Here is a 13,145-nt window from a genome sequence, read left to right as displayed (position 1 = left end):
AATTCTCCGACACGGTGCGGGATCGGAGAACCCACCCAGGGAATTATAGACCGGTTAGTCTGGCATCGGTGGTGGGTAAAATGCTGGAGTCAATTATTAAGAATAAAATAACTGAGTATTTGGAAAGTGGGGACAGGATCGGACCAAGTCAGCATGGATTCACTAAAGGGAAATCATGCTTGACAGATGTCCTGAAATTTTTTGAGAATGTGACCAGTAGAGAGGACAAGGGTGAACCAGTGGATGTTGTGTATCTGGACTTTCAAAAGGTTTTTGACGAGGATCCACACAAGAGATTCATGAGCAAAATCAAAGCTCATGGTATTGGGGTAATGTACTGATGTGGATAGAGAACTGGTTGGCAGACATGAAGCAGAGAGTGGGAATAAACATATCCTTTTCAGAGTGGCAGGCAGTGACTAGTGGGGTACCACCGTGTTCAGTGCTGGGACCCCAGTTGTTTATAATATACATTAATGATTTGGATGAACGAATTGCATGCAATATCTCCAAATTTGCAGATGACATTAAGCTGGTGACAGTGTGTGCTGTGAGGAGGATGCAAAGAGGCTGTAGGGTGACTTGTACAGGCTGGCTGAATGGGCAAATACTTGACAAATGCAATATATGTGGGTAAATGTGAGATTATCCATTTGTTGACAAAAACAGGAAGGCAGATTATTATCTGAATGGTGGCAGTTTCGGAAAAGGGGAAGTGCAACAAAACCTAGGTGTCATGGTGGAACAGTCGCTGAAGGTTGGCTTGCAGGTACAACAGGCGGTGAGGAAAGCTCATGGCATGCTGGTCTTCATAGCGAGATTGCGTATAGGAGTAGAGGTGTCTTGCTGCAGTTATACAGGACCTTGGTGAGGTCTCACCTTGAGTATTGTGTGCAGATTTAGTCTCCTAGTTTGAGGAAGGACATTTGTGCTATTGAGGGTGTCCAGCAAAGGTTCACCAGACTAATTCACCAGGACTGACAGATGAAGAAAGACTGGATTGACTGGGCTAGTATTCACTGGAGTTTAGAACAATGAGAGGGGATCTCATAGAAATATATAAAGTCCTGATGGGACTGGACAGGCTAGATGCGGGAAGAATGTTTCCAATGTTGGGAGCATCCAGAACTAGGGGTCACAGCCTAAGAATAAGGGGTAAGCCATTCAGGACTGAGATGAGGAGAGTTGTGATCTTGTGGAATTCTCTACCACAGAAAGCAACTGGGGCCACAGTTTGGTGGATATATTCGAGAGGGAGCTGGACGTGGCCCTTACGGCTAAAGGGATCAAGGCATATGGAGAGAAAGTGGGAGTGGGATACTGAATTTGCATGATCAGCCATGATCATATTGAATGGTGGTACAGGCTCAAAGGGCTGAATGGCCTACTCTTGCACCGATTTTCCATGTTCTATGTTTTCTATGTTTTCAGAATGTAGTTAAGAATCAGCCACTTTGTCACAAATAGGCCAGAGCAGGCAAGGATGGCAGATTTCCTCCAGTGCATTAGGTGGGTTTTGACAACAATTGATGATGGTTGCATTACTGAGACTAGCATTATATTGTAGATTTATGAACAGATTCAAATTCCACCAGTTGCTATGATGGGATTTGATCCCATCTTCCCAGGGCCTGGGCCTCTGGATTACTACCAGGGGCTGGTTTAGCACAGGGCTAAATCGCTGGCTTTGAAAGCAGACCAAGGCAGGCTTAGCAGCACGGTTCAATTCCCGTAACAGCCTCCCCGAACAGGCACCAGAATGTGGCGACTAGGGGCTTTTCATAGTCACTTCATTTGAAGCCTACTTGTGACAATAAGCAATTTTAATTTCATTTACTAGTTCAGTGAAGTTACCCCCAAGCAATTAACTCCCCTTTTTATTGCTTACAGACAGGTATTTCCTTATTGCAGCTTCATGAGTTCTTACCTTATTCTTGTCGTGTTGGGTGTTCTGGTCTACAAACAGGTCAACACGGCTGGAAATGGTGTAACTCTATTTTATTAACAACTCAACTGTAATAACATACTGTAAGCTTGGGTACGTGCATTACCAGCTTATCTGTGGACCCTGTCCTATCACTATCTAGGTGAGGCACTCAGCACATGGTGAATGCCTGAGAGGCAGGCTGTGAGCTCTGTGCTCTGAGCTGGCTGCTGCTAGAATGAGCGGGGACTCTGGTGTCCCCTGTCTTTATAGTGCGTGTGCTCTCACCGGTAATTGGCTGCGATGTTGTGTATGCTGGTTGGTCCTACTGTATGTCCATCAGTGTGTCAGTGTGTGTGTGATTGCACCATGATATGCTGATGTATATCATGACAATTCTAACATGAGATTAGTGTTGTACCAGATCCACCTCTCTATACATTCCAATTAACCTCCTGACTTAATGGTGGTGGCAAATGAGGGACCTGCGAGGCCAAAATGTTATACATTGTACTATCCATAGCACCTTGTGGATGCCAAGTTCTGGACTGCTAGATTTGGCTTTGAATCATCTGACTTAGCACCATGCCAGTGCCACACTATTTGTTGGAGGACAATAGTCTTGTTATGAAGATAAATGTCTTAACATAGAAATATAAAATGGTTATAGAACGTAAGCAGGTCATTGGGTCTATGTCAGCTCGACAAGAGCAACTCACCTATTTCTACTCCCTACCCTTCTCACCAAACATTTCATTCATATCTGCTCTTCCCTCAGGCAGGTCCTTGGTTCATTGTCTGCTGGTGCCTTTTTCTTAGCTGTTATTGTCAGTGCTGGTTTACTATTGCCTAATTTGCTGTCAACAAAACAATAGGCAGGAAAGTAAATTGTGAATAGGACATAAGGAGGCTACAAAGGAACATAGATAGGCCAAGTGAGTTGCAAAGGTGTGGCAAATTTAGTATAATGTGGGAAACTTTGAAATTCTCCATTTTGATGAATAAAAAAAGCTCCACATGAAGAATAAAAAAGCTAATTATCTAAATCGTGAGAGATAGCAAAGCTCCGAGGGATCTGGGTGTCCAAGTGCATGAATCACAAAAGACCAGTAGGGAGGTTATGCTTTAGCTGTATAAGGCTGGTTTTCTTTTATTCATTCTTGAAATGTGGGCGTCGCTGGTTGGATCAGCATTTGTTGCCCATCCCTAATTGCCCTGGAACTGAGTAGTCTGCTAAGCCATTTCAATGTGGATCAGTTAAGAGTCAACTAGATCAGCCATGATTTTATTCAGTGGCAGCGCAGGCTGAAGGGGCCGAATGGCCTATGCCTGCTCCTAATTTATATGTTATTCTGAATCTCTCTTTTTGCGCCCTCTCTGATGCCTTCACATCCTTCCTAGAAAGTGATGTTCAGAACGGGACACAGTACTCCAGTTGGGTCTGACACATTTATCATAACTTCCTTTTCTTAAGTGTTCTATGCCTCAAATTATAAAGCTCAGGATCCCATAGCTGTCACCTTCAATGATTTGTACACATAAATGCCCAAGTCCCTCTGTTCCTGCACTGCCGTTAGAATTGTACCCCTAAGAAAAATAGCCTAATACCATATTTCAACTCTTAGTTCATAGCTGCGCATCAAGTGCATGTCCATGTATTTTAAAAAAGTGATGAAGGTCTTTATTGTGACCACACTTTTTCGGGCAAGGTTCCAGATCTCCACCAGCTCTTAGGCGAAAGACTATCTCTCCACAACTCCCTTCTAATCCTTCTACCAATTACTTTCAATCGATGGTTCCTGGTCTGACTGCTAACAGAAAGAGGTGATACCAATGGTTATGACTGAAATGGGAGGAATGTACTGTCCATCTCTGGATCCATTACTCCATGGGTCACAACATATATTTAAATTAATTTTTGAAGCCAATTATACAGTAAAATATGTACTTGATTTATTAATCTCAGAATTACCACTCATTGCCCAAGTTTCTTCAATAAAATTATTAGTTTATTATAAAACCAGATTTGTCAAGTTGAAAGTGGAAAGGACCTTCCTTTTTATTCCCCTTATTTCCACTTTATTTTATTTTGCAATCTTATTTTGATTCATGGATGTTAAGACAAGGAGCCTGTATCTTTAATTCAAGCAGAAGAATCCAGAAGTTAGAGGAGAGATCACATTGCTAGCCTGTGCTGGTTTGAACAGGAGACCACAGACTTATCAGCACCAGTGAGAGATGTGTTGGCTGGTAGCCAGTGAATTGGCCTAAAAGGCCAAACTCTGCCTGGTAACAGGTGGTGATTGGATTATATCCCAGTGGAATGTTTTCAGATTCCCAAGGAGTTTCAGTTTTGAACCTGGCTGCACGAAGATATGTGTTGCTAATCTCTCTCCTCCAAATCTCTCTCCAGAAAGCCTGCTGTGAGTGCTGTATTACTGAAATGTCAAAGGCCTGAATACAAATCACGCCCTGAAAGAAAAGTTTGAAGAGACATAAGCTGCATCTCCAGGAAAGCTGCTGTGAGCGCTGTATTCCTGAACTTGCAAAGAAACCGCTGCAGGCTGAAAAATAAAGATGTGCAGGTTAGGTGGATTGGTCATGCTAAATTGCCCCTTAATATCCAAAAGGTGAGGTGGGGTTTCTAGGCTACGGGGATAGGTAGGGTGCTCTTTCAGAGGGATGGTGCAGATTTGATGGACCAAGTGGCCTCCTTCTGCATTGTAATGATTCTACTATGAAGGCATTAGAAATTAGTGGGGAGCTGCCAGAACGTAGAGGGGAGCTTAATCTTAGAATAGAGCCCAGTGGCAATATGTTTAAATTTATACAGGCCCTTCCAAATACGAAGAAAAGGAGGTAGAAACCTTTTTTAGGGCTTTTGAAAGAATAGCAACCCAAATGGAGTGGCCAAGAGAAAAGTGAACATTACCCTTGCAGAGTAAATTGATGGGGCGGGTACAGGACGGTTATGATTCCCAATCAGAGCGGGTGTCTTAAGAATTACAACAAGGTTAAAAGGGCTATTCTGCGTGCATATGAATTGGTTCATGGAATCATAGAATTTACAGTGCAGAAGGAAGCCATTCAGCCCATCAGGTCTGTACCAGCCCTTGGAAAGAGCCCACATCTCCATCCCATCCCCATAAGAACACTATTCACGATGCCCTATGCTGCTCTTGCTCGTGTATTTGCTTTCTTTGGCCCCTTGTTCCGTACTGCAACCAATCACTGTTTGTCGATGTGCCATTTGTCAATGTACTCGGGCGATTATTCTTTTTTTGTCTACTATATACTTACTGTGTACATTCCCTTGGCCGCAGAAAAATACTTTTCACTGTACTTCAGTACATGTGACAAATCCAATCAATCAATCAATAACCCAATCCATGGGCAGCCTGTGGGGCCTCCTACCCGGCCTGTGGCTGGGCCTGCAGCCCAGCCGCCGCCTCCTGCGCCGACCCCAGGTCCGGCCGGGTCTGCTCTCTCTCTGCCACTCCCCTGCTGCCGCTGCCGGGCAGCAGCTGCTGATCCGGAGGGGGCCGCAGGACCATCGGTGCGACGGAGGGAGCGGCCTGAAGTACCAGCGGGAATGTGAGGAGGGCATCAACAGACAGATCAACCAGGAGCTGACCACCTCCTACATCTAGTACTCTTCAGGAGGGTTTAAACTAATTTGGCAGGGAAACGGATTTGTAATCCAGCAACTCGGGTAGCTGATGTTCAGGATGTCAAAGCATGTAGTGTGGCAGTGGGGAAGGTAACACTGACAAAGGAGAGTACTTGCAGCCAAGGAGATGGGTTGAAGTGTGTATACTTCAACGCAAGAAGCATCAGGAATAAGGTGGGTGAACTTAAGGTATGCATCGGTACTTGGGACTACGATGTGGTGGCCAGTACGGAAACGTGGATAGAAGAGGGGCAGAAATGGTTGTTGGAGGTTCCTGGTTATAGATGTTATAGATTAGGGAGGGTGGTAAAAGAGGTGGGGGGTGGCATTGTTAATTAAAGATAGTATAACAGCTGCAGAAAGGCAGTTCGAGGAGGATCTGCCTACTGAGGTAGTATGGGTTGAAGTCAGAAATAGGAAAGGAGCAGTCACCTTGTTGGGAGTTTTCTATAGGCCCCCCAATAGCAGCAGTGGAGGAACAGATTGGGAAACAGATTTTGGAAAGGTGCCGAAGTCACAGGGTGGTAGTCATGGGTGACTTCAACTTCCCAAATATGGAGTGGAAACTCTTTAGATCAAATAGTTTGGATGGGGTGGTGTTTGTGCAGTGTGTCCAGGAAGCTTTTCTAACACAGTATGTAGATTGTCCGACCAGAGGGGAGGCCATATTGGATTTGGTACTTGGTAATGAACCAGGGCAAGTGATAGATTTGTTAGTGGGGAGCATTTTGGAGATAGTGACCACAATTCTGTGACTTTCACTTTAGTAATGGAGAGGGATAGGTGCGTGCAACAGGGCAAGGTTTAAATTGGGGGAAGGGTAAATACGATGCTGTCAGACAAGAACTGAAGTGCATAAGTTGGGAACATAGGCTGTCAGGGTAGGACACAATTGAAATGTGGAACAAATACTACGTGTCCTTGATATGTATGTTCCTGTCAGACAGGACGCTGGAGGGATACAAGATAGCCAGGAGGGAACTGAAGAAAGGGATTAGGAGAGCTAAGAGAGGGCATGAAAAATCTTTGGTGGGTAGGATCAAGGACAACCCCAAGGCCTTTTACACATATGTGAGAAATATGAGAATGACTAGAGCAAGGGTAGGTCCGATCAAGGACAGAAGTGGGAGATTGTGTATTGAATCTGAAGAGATAGGAGAGGTCTTGAACGAGTACCTTTCTTCAGTATTTACGAATGAGAGGGGCTATATTGTTGGAGAGGACTGTGTGAATCAGACTGGTAAGCTCGAGGAGATACTTGTTAGGAAGGAAGATGTGTTGGGCATTTTGAAAAACTTGAGGATAACCAAGCCCCCAGGCCTGACGGGATATATCCAAGGATTCTATGGGAAGCAAGAGATGAAATTGCAGAGCCGTTGGCAATGATCTTTTCGTCCTCACTGTTAACAAGGGTAGTACCAGGGGATTGGAGAGTGGCAAATGTCGTGCCCCTGTTCAAAAAAGGGAATAGGGATAACCCTGGAAATTTCAGGCCAGTTAGTCTTACTTTGGTGGTAGGCAAAGCAATGGAAAGGGTACTGAGGGATAGGATGTCTGAGCATCTGGAAAGACACTGCTTGATTAGGGATAGTCAGCACGAATTTGTGAGGGGTAGGTCTTGCCTCACAAGTCTTGTTGAATTCTTTGAGGAGGGGACCAAGCACGTGGATGAAGGTAAAGCAGTGGATGTAGTGTACATGGATTTTATGCATGGATATTATGCATTTGATAAGGTTCCCCATGGTAGGCTTATGCAGAACGTAAGGAGGCATGGGATAGTGGGAAATTTGGCCAGTTGGATAACAAACTGGCTAACTGATAGAAGTCAAAGAGTGGTGGTGGATGGCAAATATTCAGCTGAGAGCCCAGTTACCAGTGGCGTACCGCAGGGATCAGTTCTGTGTCCTCTGCTGTTTGTGAATTTCATTAATGACTTGGATGAGGGAGTTGAAGGGTGGGTCAGTAAATTTGCAGACGATACAAAGATTGGTGAAGTTGTGGATAGTGAGGAGGGCTGTTGTCGGCTGCAAAGAGACATAGATAGGATGGAGAGCTGGGCTGAGAAGTGGCAGATGGAGTTTAACCCTGAAAAGGGTGAGGTTGTCCATTTTGGAAGGACAAATATGAATGCGGAATACAGGGTTATGGGCCAGGGTTTAGAGAACCCCAAAGTGTATCATGAGTTCACCTGACCCACAACTTTTAATAGATTGTGGTATGGGGAGCACACGGCCCACTCTACAGGTGTGGTACAGCAGAAAATGGACCAGTGGTTTTTAAAACAAAACAATGTTTATTCTATGAACTCAAGTTAACCTTTTTAAAACAAACAGTGAATATCTTAGCAACCAGTAAATCAAATACACCCCCCAAGAACACAACTCTTAAGTAACCTGTATGCTGTCCTTTTACACCCAAAAGGCTTAACACCTTTAAACAGAAACACATCAGGTTAAAGTCATTCTATTATGAGTTTAAATCACCCAAATGATCCAGAGATAGTCTTTCATGGCAGAGATCACAGCAGATGCAGCTCATTGCAAACACAGACACATCCAAGCTCTTTTCCTCAAAGTGAAACCAAAAAAGCAGAACCAGAACTCAGCTCCACCCACACTCTGACATCACTCCAGTAACATGAGCAGCTCCAATTCTTAAAGGTACATTTCTTAAACACCCATTTCTTAAAGGGTACTCTCACATGACAACAGGGTTAACGGTAGGGTTCTTGGCAATGTGGAGGAGCAGAGAGATCTTGGGGTCTATGTTCATAGATCTTTGAAAGTTGCCACTCAAGTGGATAGAGCTGTGAAGAAGGCCTATGATGTGCTCGCGTTCATTAGCAGAGGGATTGAATTTAAGGGCCGTGAGGTGATGATGCAGGTGTACTAAACCTTGGTAAGGCCACATTTCGAGTACTGTGTGCAGTTCTGGTTGCCACATTTTAGGAAGGATGTGGACGCTTTGGAAAAGGTGCAAAGGATGTTTACCAGGATGTTGCCTGGAATGGAGAGTAGGTCTTACGAGGAAAGGTTCAGGGTGCTAGGCCTTTTCTCATTAGAACGGAGAAGGATGAGGGGAGACTTGATAGAAGTTTATAAAATGATCAGGGGACTAGATAGACAGTCACAGACCTTTCCCCCGGGTAGAACAAACCATTACAAGGGCCATAAATTTAAGGTGAATGGTGGAAGATATAGGGGGGATGTCAGAGGTAGGTTCTTTACCCAGAGAGTAGTGGGCGCATGGAATGCACTGCCTGTGGAAGTAGTTGAGTCGGAAACATTAGGGACCTTCAAGCAGCTATTGGATAGGTACATGGATTACGGTAGAATGATGGGGTGTAGGTTAATTTGTTCTTAATCAAGGACAAATGTTCAGCACAACATCGCGGGCTAAAGGGCCAGTTCTGTGCTGTATTTTCTATGTTCTATGTCTACCTGTCCATGGCCTACTACTTCGAGTGGGATGATATCGCTCTGAGGAACTTTTCCAAGTTTTGCTTGGAGCAGTCACTTGAGGAGCAGGAACACGCTGTGAAGCTGATGAAGTTTCAGAATCTGCGTGGAGGCCGCATCATCCTGAAGGACATCAAGAAACTCAAACAGGACGAATGGGGCAACGGCTTAGAGGTGATGAAACGGGCCCTGTGCTTGGAGAAGGATGTGAATCAGTGAATCGTGGACCTACTCAAACTGGCATCCGACCAAAATGATCATTCTCTATGTGAATTCCTGGAATCAAAACTACTTGAATGAGCAAATTGTGGCCATTAGGAGGCTTGGAGAGCATATTACCAACTTGAAGCGATTGGGCGCTCCCGAGAATGGCATGGGGAGTACCTGTTCGACAAGCACACCCTCGGGGGGAGCAGTTAAGGAGAGGTTATGCTTGGCCAACTTGGCTCATTAGACTTGCGTCTGTTCGATCTGCCCGCCTTTGTTTTTTTTGCAAGCTCGTCATCCTGATTGGTCAGAAGGGATTCCATTGTTCAACAGGGCGATCAATCCTGTTGTTTTCTACGTTAAGTTATAACACTGTTTTTACCAAAATGGCCATGGCATTAAAGTGATCCCATCTGGCCACAAAAATGCACTGGACAATCATTCCGGAAAGAACAACTTTACAATCTGTTCCCAAATAAAAGTTCTTAAACCTTAAAAAAAACAGTAACCCCATCCAACCCTTTTTGGACACAATTTTTGTCAACTGATATAGCCAAACCATAATTATTTTTAGGGTCATAGGTGCTACTCAAACTCTCTTACTGGAAAAGGATTTGGTTTTCCCTCTGGAGAGCTCAGTGAAAGCTAAGGTATTAGTGAATGCGATAGGTGGAGATTATATCCCAGTTCCATTGTATAAAGTACAATTGGAGTATGAATTAGTGTTAGGTCCAGTAGATTGTCGGAGTGGTTAAGAAACTCCCACACAGTTAACATACTTTTGAGGAATGAACAAAGAACAAAGAAAAGAACAGCACAGGAACTGGCCCTCCGGCCCTCCAAGCCTGTGCCAACCATGCTGCCCGTCTAAACTAAAATCTTCTGCACTTCTGGGGTCCGTATCCCTCTATTCCCATCCTATTCATGTATTTGTCAAGATGCCCCTTAAACGTCACTATCGTCCCTGCTTCCACCTCCTCTGGCAGCGAGTTACTGGCACCCACTACCCTCTGTGTAAAAAACGTGTCTCGTACATTTCCTCTAAACCTTGAGTGAAGGTTATAGCTTCATCCAGCATTAGAGAGAGTCCGAGGAATGTATTGCAGATAGCCCATGAGATCCCAACGGTAGGGCATGGGAGAATTCGGAAAACTCATTGGGCATTAAGTGACTCAAAGACAGAAACGTTGACAGACATTAATCACATCTCAAATGACAATGGTAGTGAATCTGATTCTGCTGCTACTGATGAAATTATTTCGAAGGAATGATCACTCACGGAGATTTTTCAAAGGTAAAACCTAATAAAGAACCAGGTTCCGAGGACTCCAAGACCTAGGGTGACCATTAGAAAGAGGAGTCCGAATATAATAGTATTGACAGTGGTGGCGAAGCAGACAAGGATTCTGAATCCAATTTTGGTCCTGATTATGAAGTTATGATAAACAGCTGTTATCGAATAGAACTGTCCCTGACTGATCTTGCAAAAGTGGTAAGTGACTCTTCCAAAGCCAGGAATGAAGACTGCAAATTGAAAGAAGAAAGTGAGTCGGAGTTTCTAAAATTAATTTGTTACAGCAGTACGCTCATTGCCATTCACTGTAAGTACAAATATTTTCCAGAGGATGCCTGCTTTGAAGGACAATATACATGATAGCACGGCATCAGTTATTCAGTATAAGGACGCAAGGACTGTGAAATGACACCAAGCGAACACCTGATTAACCCTCACTTTTAAAGAGGCACAGTGCCTCTTTTAGGTAAAAGAAGCAAATAACAAAGGAGATGAAATAATCAGTAATTGATTCATTTTGACAATTAAGGGGAAGGTGGTTAGAGAACTATGAAGTGATTCTGCCACTGCATCTGTTAACAAAAACCAGAAAGTTCATGGAGCCAAAATGTGCCATTCTCTGATTCTGAAAGTAACCATGTGCAGGAAAGAGAGAATGTAAAGCTGGAAGGGTTGAAGAGAGTTTATTAATTAAAAATGAACACAATATTTCTCTCAGCATTGACATTATTGCTTGTAGTTTGGTTGCAGATGATCCTCAAACTTGAGAAACATTCATTGGAATATCAGAAAACACTGGAGACAGAAATAGACAGGAATGCAGAAGAAATTCATTCAGGGGTCCTTTCTAATTTAGACAGTCAGAAACCTGACAAAGGGAAGCACGTTGTTTTTGATCTTGTAGCCAAGAGTGAAAACAAGGCATTGCAGTGTTAAGCACACTGAGATAACACGGGCTGCAACTGGATGCAGCTTTAACTGAAAGATACTCCAGACTTTGAAGTTAGTTCAATCTGATTTATTGAACCTGTCACACAGTTAGCACAGTTCTCTGTGAGTTCGACTCTCTGCTAGCCTAAGTGTGATTACTCTGACTAAACCAGACTACCTCTTAGCCATGTGCTGGAGGTGTTATGTGATATATACACCCTGACTCACTCTGTAGACGTCCCCAGTGGAAAGAGACGAAATGTGAGTGCCGAGTGCCTTTTATAGTGGGAAACCACCCCTAAGTGTTCTGCCTGCTGATTGGTTATGTCCTGTTCTCTGTGTTCATTAGCTGCCTTTCTGTATCTCATTATGTGCATGTCTGCATATCATGACAGGCATTGTTTGAAGAGAGAGTTCCAAAACCAAAAATGCAAACCTATCAGCAGAAGAAGAACAGAGAGAAGATATTACTCAATAAAGATATTGAGTTGTAGGGAAACACCAGGGGCACTCCATTAACTAATCATTATGTGAACATAAGACTCTCTGAACCAATAAAGTCTTGACTAAAACCACAGGGACTGGCTCAGTTAGAGACTGAGATATGGGGCATGTCAGACATGTTGCAGAATTAAGCGAAAACGCTCTGGTCCAGCCGACCTGGACCTTTCAGACTATTTAAAGTGGCCACAGATGGCAGTGACCTGGGGATTGGGGTAGCCCTCCAGCATTTTAAAGTACATGTCCAACAATAAACAAAGCTTAATTTACACAGATCATAATCCATTTGCGTTTATAAAGACATTTAAAACCAAGAATGCAAAATTATTCTGTTGGAGTTTATTACTGCAACAGTTCAATGTTAAAATTGTACACAGCCCCAGAAAGGATAATGTGATTGTCGATGCTTTGTCACGTGTTTGACGACTGACCAGTTACCAATACAGAGCCTGGGAAGGGGTCTTGTACCATGGTGAAGGATTGCATGGATATGTGTTTGTGATTCATGTCTTGCATACATCAATGAAACTTTGTGCCCTGAAGTTTCATTCTTTTAGGGAAGGAGGTATGTAGGGGATATCCTATTTATTTCCCTTATTTCTGCTTTCTTCTATTTTACCATTCTTATTTTGATCCACGGATGATTAATGGACATTTCTCTTTAAGACAAGCAACTTGTACCTTTAATTCAAGCAGAAAAATCCAGAAGTTACTGGAGAGATCACTTTGCTAGCCTGTGCTGCTTTGAAAAGGAGACCACAAACCTGTCAGCACAGTAGGAGAGATGGCTTGGGATTAGGTTTGATTAATTGGCTGGTGGCCAATGAATTGGCCTAAAAAGCCATACTCTGCCTGGTAACAGGTGGTGATTGGATTACATCGCAGTGGAATGCTTTTCAGAGCCCCAAGAATTCTCTGTTTTGATCCCAGCAGCATGAAGCAAGGCCCTGCTACTCTGTCTCCGAATCTCTCTCCAGAAAGACTGAAGTGAGTGCCTTCTCTCTCCAGAAAACCTGTTAGTGACATCTCTCTCCAGAATGCCTGCTGTGAGTGCTGGATCACTGAAACTACAGAGGTCTGAGTGGAAACAACCCACTGAAAGCAAAGTTTGAAGAGAATAAAGGTGCCAATCCAGGAAAGCTGCTGTGAGCGCTGTATTCC

General features: G+C 43.8%; 1 protein-coding gene and 1 pseudogene across 3 annotated transcripts in view; both read left to right on the top strand.

Annotated features, from left to right (window-relative positions):
• The window catches only part of ddc (dopa decarboxylase), a 310,860-nt gene that overhangs the window by 254,055 nt on the left and 43,660 nt on the right, over positions 1-13,145 (top strand). The window lies entirely within an intron of this gene.
• On the top strand, positions 5,314-9,472 carry LOC140425647 (ferritin heavy chain pseudogene; annotated as a pseudogene).

This window comes from Scyliorhinus torazame, chromosome 6 (assembly GCF_047496885.1).
Source record: "Scyliorhinus torazame isolate Kashiwa2021f chromosome 6, sScyTor2.1, whole genome shotgun sequence".
Lineage (NCBI taxonomy): Eukaryota > Metazoa > Chordata > Chondrichthyes > Carcharhiniformes > Scyliorhinidae > Scyliorhinus > Scyliorhinus torazame.
The sequence above is the reverse complement of the archived record's forward strand: the minus strand, read 5'-3'. Positions and strand labels throughout refer to the sequence as shown.